Source organism: Prionailurus bengalensis, chromosome D4, assembly GCF_016509475.1.
Source record: "Prionailurus bengalensis isolate Pbe53 chromosome D4, Fcat_Pben_1.1_paternal_pri, whole genome shotgun sequence".
Lineage (NCBI taxonomy): Eukaryota > Metazoa > Chordata > Mammalia > Carnivora > Felidae > Prionailurus > Prionailurus bengalensis.
This window is the reverse complement of record NC_057359.1, coordinates 69,759,478-69,767,715: the sequence shown is the minus strand read 5'-3', so window position 1 is coordinate 69,767,715 and position 8,238 is coordinate 69,759,478. Positions and strand designations below refer to the sequence as shown.

General features: G+C 44.7%; 1 pseudogene; it reads right to left on the bottom strand.

Annotated features, from left to right (window-relative positions):
* Nucleotides 1-3,415: 3,415 nt before the first annotated feature.
* On the bottom strand, nt 3,416-5,149 carry LOC122474903 (annotated as a pseudogene).
* Between the last annotated feature and the right edge of the window lie 3,089 nt (nt 5,150-8,238).

The window sequence follows — 8,238 nt, the reverse complement described above, 5'->3', positions numbered from 1 at the left end:
GATTATGTCTGACTTTACCATGTGCCTGGAGGCTTCCTATGGGTCTCATTTCAAAATAACAGAGAAATGTCATACTAACCACCCCTCCCAGCCCCCCTCAGCAACATATTTGTTTTTTAAAACAGTTTAAGAGAATAATCTTCAGGGAAGAAACAGGAGCAAGAGGGGGAAATAACCCAAAACAGCCTCGCAAATTCATAAGACAGCTAATGCACTAAGTATATCCAAGGACTCTCAGCTCCACTAGGAGGTCTACAGGAGAACAAAAAAGGGGTTAGTGCCTGAACTGACTGGGCAGATGAAACTATTGGGTTGCCAGTGGGGAGGATCTGTTGTCAACAGGACCTTTTAATCAAAACCCAAACCACTGCTAATTAACTAGGTATTAAAGCAACAAGAGGCAGATACTGAGGGGGGGTGGGCAGTAGGGCCGGGATGGGGGTGGTATAGGTGAAGGGTGGGAGGATTGAGTGGAAACTCAGAGCTGAGGCCATTAGAATGAGCCAGATTCTCTGGTCTGTGCTATTCATATCACTCCTCTGTTCAAAAACCTGCAATGCTACCTTTTTATAGCCACTTCCCTCCCAACCCCTGCCCCTACCCCCTGGCAACCAACCACTATCCATCTCTATCATTTTGTCATTTCAAGAATGTTGTGTAAATGGAACTGTATCATCTGTAACCATTTTGAGGTAGGCTTTTTCACTTAGCATAATTTTCTGTGTATCAATAGTTTATCCCTTTTTATTGCTGAGTAGTGCCCAATGGTATACATGCACTGCTGTTCGTTTAACCATTCCACAAAAGGACAGTACAGGGGATTCTTGTGGTGGGAGTTAGTTTGTATCTTGACCGTGGTCGTAGCCACATGAATATACATGTGTGATAAAATTGCACAGAGCTAAACATGTACACATGAGTGCGTGCACGTGCTGGAATTTGGATAGGTGGGTGGATCATGTCAATGCTAACTTCTTAATTGTGACTCTGCTATAGGTCGAGAGTTGTCAACATTGGGGGAAACTGGATGAAGGATATATTGGATTTATATATATTGTTTCTTACAACTACATATGAATCTATAGTTATCTCAAAAAAAAAAAAAAAACAACACAAAACAATTGGTGGCACTGTCTGTGGAACAAAGGATAAACCCTTTGGTCTGTCATTCAAGGCCCTTCCATGCTCTGGCTCCATGCTCCCCTGCCTTCAGTCTTCTCTCACCACTTCAGCAAGGCTGACCTGTTCAACATTTCCCATACCAGTCACTTTTCTTTAAAGTAAAATTTTGTTTCTTTTTAAAAATGTTTATTTATTTGAGAGAGAGAATATATGTGAGTGGGGGAGGGGCAGAGAGAGCAGGAGAAAGAATCCCAGGCAGGATCCAGCTTGGAGCCCGATGTGGGACTGGATCTCAGGAAATGTGAGATCATGACCTGAATGTAAATCAAGAGTCAGACACTTAACCGACTGAGCCACCCAGGAACCCAAAAATTTTCTTTTTAATTGAAGTGTAACATTCAAATGGAAAAGGGGTCAAATCACAAAGGTACAGCTTAATGAATTTTTAATTTAAAAAAAAAATTTTTTTTTAACGTTTATTTATTTTTGAGACAGGCAGAGCATGAACGGGGGAGGGTCAGAGAGAGAGGGAGACACAGAATCTGAAACAGGCTCCAGGCTCTGAGCTGTCAGCACAGAGCCCGACGTGGGGCTCGAACTCACGGACCACGAGATCATGACCTGAGCCAAAGTTGGACACTCAACTGACTGAGCCACCCAGGCACCCCTACAGCTTAATGAAGTTTTATAACATGAAGCCACTCATATAACCAGAACTAGATCAAGCAGTAAAACATCAGCAGGATTCCAGAAGCCTCCCTCCTCCTCCTCCTGTTCATTTAGTACCCTCCAAAGGATAATTGCTATCTGATTTCTATCCCATTGTTTTTTTCCTGTTTTTAAACTTCAAATGAATGAATTCATAGATTCATCTTAACTAACTTCTTTTGTTCAACATTTTGATTAGATTTATTCATGTTGCAGGTAGCCGTGTATTGCTGTACTAATGTGTGAAAAAACTGTAATTATACCATTTATACATGGTACTATTGATGATTATTGGGTTATTTATGGTTTTGTTTATTTCAAATAGGTCTGCCATGAATGCTCTTTTAGATGGCTTGGCTCACATCTGTACTCATTTCACTTAGATTACTACCTAGAAGTGGAGTTGCTGAGTCATAGGCTATACACATGTGTAGCTTTCGTTGGTACAGCCAAATCTGTTTCCAAAGTGGTTGCACCAGTTTACATCCTTCCCAGCAGCATAGGGGAGTTCCTGTTGTTCTGCCTCCTTGCCAGTTTTTGGCATCAGTTTAATTAATTGTAGTCATTCTGGTGGGGTGTATAGTGGCAGCTCATCATTGAGGACTGGTTGCAAGAGAGTTTTCTGCTCTTTCCCCCAGCAGGAGAGTGCTGTTGCTTGTTACTCAGTGCACCATTGGGATACCATTGGGATACACTCAGGGTTACCATTGGGATAGAGAGGTTTCCCACTTCTTCCCCAGAGGCAGATGGCTGTGTTCCTATCCCTTCTGCAGACAGAGGATCTTAGCCCGTCTACTCCTTCTGTAGTGGTTTTGACTTCTTATGAGAGAAAGTTCTGGAAAATGGGCAGTGTTTCATGCCTGCAGGCCAGTGAGGACTCTCTCTCAGCTGTCCTGACTGCCTCAGTCTTTTTTCTGAGTACCTGGTAGAGATTGCGGAAAAGAGCTTGGGAACATGAATTTCTCTTGTGTCTGAGGTTCCCGTGGATTCTTAACTTCGTGCCAACGCACACTTTGCTCTTAAGAATTTTTTGCAGTGCTAGCTCTTTTCTTCTTACCCTCTTGCTCCAAAGAGGCTCTGGCAAAGGTGGAACAGTTCTTGCGTACTGTGTCTGTGTGGCAGGGCTTGTCATTCTTAGGAATTCAGATCTCCTGATTGCCTTGTCATGGGCTCAAGGGGAGTTATGATTTTATAGATTGTTTGGTTTTCTCTCATTGTTGGGATAGGAGGTATGTTCTCTCGTGGCTTTCTACCTCACTGTGGGTTTTAATTTGAACTTCTTTCATGACTAATGAGTTTGAGCTTTTTTTTTTTTTTTTTTTTTTTTTTTTTTTTTTTTTTTTTTTTGCGCAGAGCCAGCTGAATCTTTCTTTAAGAAAAGATGCTTGAATTGACTTTTAGTTAGGGCCATGGGCAAGAGAAGATACCTAGGCAGTAGACTACTCCTAAGGGTAGAATGAGGACTGGGGCTGAGCCTCAGGTGGGTCTCCTGTTCCCAGTCACTCCCCTGCACATTCCCCCAAAGGCTCTCCTGTGGCAGCCACAGGGGAAGGGTGGCTGGGGGAGGGGGAACGTCAGTGACTGCTCACTTGGATAAGACATCAGGTGACTTAGACACCAGCTTCCCATTCCAGGTCTCGATCTTCTTCCCAACCATGGCTTTGGAGTAGCTGAGCAGCGGAAGGAGCTGGAGTCCCTGCCAGAGCTGAAGCTGGACTGGAAGGAGCTCAGGCTATAGTTGAGGCCAGGGCTCGTGAGTCTATGGGGATAGACTGAGCTCAGCCTACCTGAGTATCTGCTCGTCATCTTTGTATGGATCCTCATGTTCTGCATCTCAGATTCCATCCAGCTCTCCTCACCCTCAAGCAGATCTTGATGTTCAGGGACAGCTTGATGTTCATGAGCTTCTGGTACTCATGCAGTACCTGGATCCTGTCCATACCATGTCCTTCTTGGCTTGCTTCAGGGCAGCCTCCAGCTCAGCCAGCTTGGCATTGGTGTCCTTAATGACAAGCTACCCGCACTGCTCAGCCTCAGTGATGGAGGCCTTCAGGGAAGCCCTTTTTGGCCTTTGAGGGTCTAGATCTAAACATGGAATTGTCTGATGTTCCGATTCATCTCAGAAATCTCCATCTTTGTACGATAGGGGTTATCCCCGTGCTTCCCAGCCAGTGTCTGCAGTTCCTTGTACTTGACCTGGTACGTGGTCTCAGCCTTCGCCTGGCTATGGTTAGTAATCTCCTTGTACTGGGCCTTGACCTCCGTGTTGACGCCTTCTGGTCCAGGGAGTAGCTGTTGCCCATGAAGAGGACCATGGAGGTGTCAGAGATCTGCGACTGAGGCTCTTGGTTTTCTTCTTCATACAGCGGTCTTAGGGAGTCAATCTTGTTGGGGAGCCACTCCAGGTGGGACTCCAAATTTGCCTTATTCATGTAAGCTTCGTCCCCAGCCTTTTTGACAAGGACAAATTCATTCTCCATCTCTGCAAGCTCTTTGATCTCTCTTTGATCTCTTCCTTATGCTTATTCGTGACGTCCTCCACCAGCCCCTGAATGTTGCCAGGTTCTGTCTCCAGCTTCAGCTTCTTCTGGGCTACTGTGTTCAGCTGCTGCCCAAGGCTGTTGATGCAGCTCTTGAACATGTTGTTCATGTTGCTCTGAACCATTTTCTGGTCCTGTGAGAGACTCCACTTGGTCTCTCTAACTGGTTCTGCTGCTCTAGGTTCTACACTTTGTTGATAAAGGAATTGTTTTGTGGAGTTGTTATTTTGGCTCTTGATCTGCTCCTTATCCTGAGTGGGCATGGCCTGGGTGTTGGAGTCTACTCCCAGCTTAAATGGGCTCAGCAGGCTCTGTTTTACTGAGACAGCTGTGATGTTGTATATACCCGTGGCCCTGCTGTAGCCCCTGACCACACTCATACTGATGCCCACCTGTGAGAGGGCTGAGGAACCGATGTGGGTATCAGGCACACTTGTGTATGAACAGCAGCTGAAGGCCCAGGGGCCAGAGGTGGACACCTTGTAGGACTTATGGGTCACCCTGATGGACACAATGGAGGCTGCAGTGGAGGTGAGTAGGCTGAACCAGAGACTTTGAGGAAACACTGAGAAGCTGTTTCTAGGTGTGGGACCTTGAATACCTTTTAATATAACAACCATGTTTTGCATTTACCTGCTCCATTGCCTTTGTCTGAAATGCTTTTTCCTTTTATGCTCTGCCTGTTTCTTCAAGGGTCACTTCTAGGGTCCCTTTGTCCATGCAGCTATCTCTAACCATGACTGTCTTCATTCACCTCCCCTATCAAACCTTGCTTTCTCCACCCCTCCATTTACCCAGTATTTTGTGCTGTTTGAATTAGGGAACTGGGATTTGGGGAAAGATACCACTTTTTTCTGGTTTCTATTAGTTTTCCTTATGACCAGCTAGGAGAAGCAGAGCAGGAGGGTGAGAGGTAGTATACATGCTCAGGGTGGATTTTCCTGGGACTTGGAGAGAGGAATAGGTCACAGAAACAATTTCTTCTAAAACTGTTAAGGCTACACTTCATTTCCCCAAAGAAAGAGTTTACAGTCAGGGATTTTGTAGGAGGGTCATCTCATAAATGCCCTGAAGGCATCCTCCTGGTTTGGGTTGTGTTTTGTTCCTTGCCAGGCACTTTTCCTGGTTAATTGAGCCCAAATTGCTGAAAACAAACTTTCTCGGGGTTATCCTCATCCTGCTGGGTATCAGCTTTCCCTAAAACCAAAATTGCTGCTTAGTCTAGACCTGCACGTTTATTGTTCTATTTTAAGAGAAGCCCCAAATCCACACCAGAATAGCAGAGGTGGCTGCTCTACACAAAACTGCCTTTCTTTATGGCATTTGCTTGTCTCCCTCACAGCCATGAACCCTTTGTATGCTGTCTGTCCCCGGCAACTTCTGGGCAGACCTCAGCTGCTTTGTTACTGTCTGGGGCAGCAGCAAAGCCAGAAATAGTGTTTTCAAAGTGAGAGAAGAGAAAAATAGGATACGTCTCAGTCACAGAAAAGCAAGCCTGAATTCTGAGGGTGGTCATAAAAGACCACCTGTTAATTAAGCCATGACCAGACATACCTGGCTGGGTGTTCCTGTCTTTCTTTTCCTCTGACTCCGTGGACTGCATTTTTCCTTTACATTTTTCTTCTCTGTCAGCATTTCTGGGTGACTTGGTAAAGCACATCAGTTTTCTATGATTTTTTTTTTTTTTTAACATTTATTCATTTTTGAAAGTGAGAGAGACAGAGCATGAGCGGGGGAGGGGCAGAGAGAGAGGGAGACAGAGAATCCGAAGCAGGCTCCAGGCTCCGAGCTGTCAGCACAGAGCCCGAAGCGGGGCTCGAACTCACGGACCGCGAGATCATGACCTGAGTCGAAGTCAGATGCTTAACCGACTGAGCCACCCAGACACCCCAGTTTTCTATGATTCTTTCCCGTAGTGACCTCAAGGCAGTGGTGTGCTGGTAAACGTTTACTGACCGGCTCTCAGGGAAGAGGAGCCCTGATTTGCAGTGTTTACCCATTTCTGTAGTATAGATACTTTCACCACAGCTGATTAAAAAGATTTTTTAAAATGTTTATTTTTGAGAGAGAGAGAGAGAGAGAGAACACAAGTGGGGGAGGGACAGAGAGAGAGGGAGATGCAGAATCCAAAGCAGGCTCCAAGCTCTGAGCTGTCAGCACAGAGCCCGATGTGGGGCTCAAACTCACAAACCGTGAGATCATGACCTGACCCGAAGTGGGACGCCCAGCTGACTGAGCCACCCAGCTGTCCCATCATCATAGCTCATTTTAAGCTACTAATGTGAGATCACTGAAAATGGAGTTGGACAGAGACATGCAATAGCACACAATTATATAGCGTCTCCACCATATGAGTGAAATAGGTGTAAGTAACCTCAAGATCATAGATCAGTGATTGGCAAGTGATGGCCTGTAGGCCACATCTGACACATGGCCTGTTATTGTGCAGCCTGTGAGCTAAGATTGGTTTTTAATTTTTTAAAGCATTGTTAAAAAAAAAAAAACAATATATGACAGAGACTATCTGTGACTCTCACAACCTAAAGTATTTAGTATTTGTCCCTTTGCAGAAAAAGTTTACTGGCTCCAGCATAGATAACAGTAAAATTTGAATTTTTTTACTGTTGGGTTTTAATATTATTTATTTAACTGTTAATGTATATTATTTAATTTTTTATAACAGCCGTGTTTAACAAGCCACAAAGTTCCTCCAAATTGAATAGTTGGTTCTCATGATCTGGTAGGAGCTGACATTAGCACACCACTGCCCGAAGGGTCATTGCTTTAGGGACCTTAAGAGTTCTTTAGTCCAATATCTTCACATTATAGATGGGGAAACTGAGACCCAAAGAGGAGAATGATTTACTCAAGATCACTTGGCAAATTAGTGGCTGAGCCAGGTTTTCTACCCGCTAGTTTTGTTGTGTTTGGTCATTTGATCCTGTCTAACAAATACCTGTGGTCTCTTTTTTATTGCTTTTACCTCTTAACTCCCTGATTTCCCCTGAAGTCTCAGCTGGCACTTGGCACCCTATAGTATGCCCCAGCACCGCACAGCCTGAGCTAACAAGTGGAAGCACTGTCACATTGACTTAACTGTGACCCTGTTCACATTTACTGACTTACTCCTTTTTCTGTTGACTTTGAGGATATTCTTTTTATGTCCTCTAGATTGTTGCCCTGGGTTTTTTCTCAACTCCTGACTTTTTACCCAGTCTTGGTTTCTTCTGACAGGATAGTGTTCTTGCATCAGCCTCCTTGACCATCACCTCCCCTTTGGGGTTTGCACTGAGCACTCTTCTGCTAAATCCTTGTTCTCATCAGACTGGTACCCTGTTTTTTGTGAGAGAACCTGATTTTTTTCCGAGGTCCTATGGGTGGGGAGGGGAGAACAGAGGAAGCTGGGTTGAAAAAGAGGAAAATGCTGGTATCGGGGTGTGTGACTAGGGTTGCATCTCCTGTGAATTGTTGAATGAGGAGAAGGATCCAGGCTGGAGACAGAGAGGGAGAGGTACAGAGAGGAAAAGAGAGAAGAGAGGGAGAGGGAGGAGAGAAGAGAAGCAAGGAGCAGAGATAAGCTCTGGGTTCCATGGCTTCCATAGTCCCACGAGGCTGGGGTGCTTTGGAAGTGTCACTAGTAATCTTATAATCAACTCCCACATACTTTGAGCTAGTCTAAGTGGATTCTTGCTCCTTGTGACCAAAATTCTTGCTCCTTTTTAAACATTTTTAAAATTTTTAAATTAAAAAAATTAAAAAAAAATGAAATTTATTGTCAAATTAGTTTCCATACAACACCCAATGCTCATCCCAACAGGTGCCCTCCTCAATACCCATCACACACCCTCCCCTCCCTCCCACCCCCCAT